The following is a 4,512-nucleotide window of genomic DNA, read 5'->3' as shown; positions in this document are numbered from 1 at the left end:
AATGGAATGGAATGTTAGAATGGAATGGAATGGAATGGTAGAATGGAATGGAATGTATAATGGAATGTTAGAATGGAAAGGTAGAATGGAATGGAATGTATAATGGAATGGAATGGTAGAATGGAATGGTAGAATGGAATGTATAAAGGATTGGAATGGTAGAATGGAATGGAATGTATAATGGAATGGAATGGTAGAATGGAATGGTAGAATGGAATGTATAATGGAATGTTAGAATGGAAAGGTAGAATGGAATGGAATGTATAATGGAATGGAATGGTAGACTGGAATAGAATGCATAATGGAATGGAATGGTAGAATGGAATGGAATGGAATGGTAGAATGGAATGGAATGTATAATGGAATGTTAGAATGGAAAGGTTGAATGGAATGGAATGTATAATGGAATGGAATGGTAGAATGGAATGTATAATGGATTGGAATGGTAGAATGGAATGGAATGTATAATGGAATGGAATGGTAGAATGGAATGGAAAGTATAATGGAATGGTAGAATAGAATGGAATGGTAGAATAGAATGGTAGAATGGAATGGTAGAATGGAATGGAATGTATAATGGAATGGAATGTTAGAATGGAATGGAAAGTATAATGGAATGGTAGAATGGAATGGAATGAATAAAAGAATGGAATGGTAGAATGGAATGGAAAGTATAATGGAATGGTAGAATGGAATGGAATGTATAATGGAATTTTAGAATGGAAAGGTAGAATAGAATGGAATGCATAATGGAATGGAATGGTGGAATGGAATTGGCCCCTGTGGTGCAGCCTAAGCTTTTGTCCTTAATGGATTTTTTTCTCCTTTACATTACTTTTACTTTTATACTTTAAGTAGTTTTGAAACCAATACTTTTATACTTTTGCTTGAGTAAAAAACTTGAGTTGATACCTCAACTTCTACAGAAGTCTTTTTAAATCCTAGTATCTATGCTTCCACCTGAGTGATAAATGTGAATACTTTGACACCTCTGCCTGCAGAGGAATCAGTGTGGCATCGCATCAAATGGTGTAGCTTATTATATTGTATAACACTGATTAGAGAAAGCAATCTGAGCTGCAGAGTCAGAACAAACAAAACACAAAGCATGACTGGTTTACAGCCTGCAAACAGCACGACTAAATCTTAACAGGGTGATGACTGGAAAGCTTCACTCCTACAAACTGTGTGGGGGAAAAAATGCTGCTGGTAAACAGCATTAAGTAACGGATACTGTTATTCAAATGAAAGAAAAGGAATAGTTTATTTAACTTTAATTTGTGTTATGATGGGGAAAAGGTGAAATGAAATGACTCCTTGGAATCAGAGAGGAACTGTCCAATCACTAACCAGGATGCATTTTAATCTCAGACATCCGGCTTTCATAAACCAGAGGATTACCACTGATATATCACATGACTTGCTTCTTGTTACTCTCTCATTCCACTCTACAGTTCTCCTTTGACATGAGCAGTTTTACCACTAGGCAAAGATAGGAATCAATCAACCAGTCAGTCAATCAAACTTTGCATGGTGCAGCTTCATCTGCAGATTCAATCTTTAATACATTATTTGCAAAGATTCAACATTAATACACCATGAGCACAGCACTAAGCAACATTTAGCAAAGGCAGCATAGCCATATGTGAGGTAAAAAACACATTGAAAATTGTATTTGATCATAAAAATAGTAATAAGAATGTAAAACAGGCACCCAGAGTGCAAAGAACATCAACAAAACAGTGTTCAATTGTACAAAATATTCCTTGAGAAAGACACTTTAACCCCTTCCCGAGTTTAAGGCTCCTCAAAAAGCCTCACTATGTCTTCATCCATATCAAAAAAATTACTGCAAGGGAGCTCATTAAAGGATGTTTTACCGCTAGTGCTAGGTAAACGTAAGCAATTGCTTGGGGCCTCTAGTTTCAAGGAACTCCAGATATAGCAGTGTGTCCCACAGAATGAAACTGCACTTAAGCAGATGAGGGTGGCCACCCACGCTGCCACATTCTTTACACTGATTTTTTTCTGTTTCTGCACTTTAACAGTATTCATCAGCAGTACATTACATAAAGGTGCTCAGATAACATCACTTGCCTTTTGAAATATGTCACTTGGTAGTCTCTAGTCATAGCAGCTTAGCTGTGTATGTAAAGGCTTATTGTTGAAGAGGTAGCATATTGCAAACATTATCCTAAAGTGAAATATAGGATAACAGCAGCAGCAATAAACTGATGAAATTTTGCATGCATGGATGCATGTGTGGAGACTGGAGGGATGCGCTCATGGATGTTTCTCTGGTGTGTGCAAATGTCCAGAAAATATACTTGGATGGCCCGCTCAGGTATTGTCTATGTGTGGGAAACACTTTATAGCCATTGTAGGTGAAGATTAAATAGTATTAGATATATGTTTAAAATGGCATTCAATGACTAAGACGTGTAATTTGGATGTAGTAAGGGCCCAAGAGTGAATAAAACAACATCAAAATCAATTTTGATTGTCAAAAAAAGGCCCCAAATATCCTCATATTCAGAAAATCATAGCTATGTAGATCCTTAAAGTGATTTTGAAAGGATTGTGAATCAATCATTTGGTGGATTACTTTGTGGTAAAATGGCATGTAATCAAAAATGTTATATGATCCAGAAGAACAAGTTGGCTTGCCAAGAGACATGTTAAACTATTTAGATGTGGTCAGTCTAAGTTATGATGCTCTACTAAAAGGGAATAAGTAAATACTGTTGTGTATTTGTATGTCAAATTTGGAAATGTCCTGTAGTGCTCTAGCTTAACTGTAGGAAAGTTATGCTTCAAAATATTTTATCCACTCAATATGATTGCTTTAAGCTGAATAGGGAAGGAGCTCATATTGGTCTTTGACTAGGTATTCCAAATGACTTAATCCACTACTGTATATAAAAAATATCAAACTCATAAAATTGGGTTTTACTGTGAAATGGCATGAAATCAATTTCTTAAATATCATGTTTTATATATTGTGGATATATTGTTTATTTTTATGAGTTACAGCTTGCCTCATGGTTTTTAAAGGTATGTTTTGGGGGTTTAGAACCAGAGACAGTAAACAGAGTTGGAAATAAGGATGAGAGTGGGAGCGGGGCTTGCGGGGAAGGAGCCACAGGCTGAACTTTAACCTGGGCTGCCCGTGTTCATCTTCTGCGACTTATCCACTCAGCCACCTGCAAAGCAAGGTTTTGAAGTACAGAGATGTAGAGAATTTAAGTTACATTGTTACTCATATGAGAGGTGATGAGAAAATACAGCTTGCTCACTTTTGTACATAACCTATGGTAATGTAGTTTTGTGGCATCAGTTATTCAAAAACTTTGTTTTTTCTTGCCCCTGCACTAACTTTTTGGGAACAGATGAAGGTATCAAATTCAAAATGTGTGTAATGACAATACCTTTGATAAACAGTTGATAGAAAAGTTGCAATATCTTGTCGTTTGTTCAATATATGATGAGAAGGACTTGCCAATCACTACCTTATGTTTCAGTCCCATTTTATGCTGAATCTCAGCTTTTTTGGAATCGGGGTTTTTAAAAAGAAATTCTTCTCAATTTTTTCATCACAATTATTGATTTAAGAAAAATGAAAGGAGGCCTCAAAATACAAAAACTATTCCTGTCCTTAGAGATAAAAATGGGCTGTTTATTTGCTTTATTCAAGCTTTTATAAGAACATGGCTTGCTTAAAGTAATCATGTAAAATTCTGTTAACAAATTAAACAGGGTAAGTTATTTTCTGATATTCTTTTACACTTCCCTTATTTGCAAGTTTGATCTAGATTATTGAACCTCTTGATTTAGTCTGGGGCCTCACTCAGAGACCAGAATGGGTCACTGGATACTAGATCTAATAACCCATGATTCACCCATAAGAGACGTACGCCTACACCTGATTAGCAACACACTAGGCTTGTGAAAGCAAAGAGGCAATAAAAGCGGTCATCATATATCTCCTTCTTTGTTTATGTGTCTAATTGTTTGGCGTTTTAATGATGGTTGCTATTGACCGGCCAGTGGAAGATCTACGGCTATGACGCAGGTTGATGTGACGCAGGACGTGGGTGGAGCTTACTAATTAAACGCTGAGAAAAATGTTCATCCCAGAGGCTCAATTACTTTAATGTAAACTTGGCAATGTGTAAATGGATGCCTAAACAATGGACAAGTACCGCTGCTAAATCCTGCTTTGGACTAACTAGTTTATCAGGATTTATCTTGATAGCAAAAAGAGATTTAAGATTGTGGCACAAGGACTCAATTTATTTCAAGACATTTAACACATTTTACAGAAATAATTGAGCGCTTTTGATCAGATTAGTGCAAACTTTATCAAATTTAAAGGTGGGAAATTTATGTTCTTGGTATGACACTTTTTGCAGCGTTCTCCTCCTCTTCCTCCTCCCTCTCCTCCCCCTCTGTAAAGACAGAGGGGGCAGGTCTTGTTGTAGTGGGCTCTATTACTGCCTTGGCAGGTGATGC

The sequence above is a fragment of the Cheilinus undulatus genome, linkage group 1, assembly GCF_018320785.1.
Source record: "Cheilinus undulatus linkage group 1, ASM1832078v1, whole genome shotgun sequence".
Taxonomy (NCBI): Eukaryota; Metazoa; Chordata; class Actinopteri; order Labriformes; family Labridae; genus Cheilinus; species Cheilinus undulatus.
Note: the sequence above shows the minus strand (reverse complement) of the source record.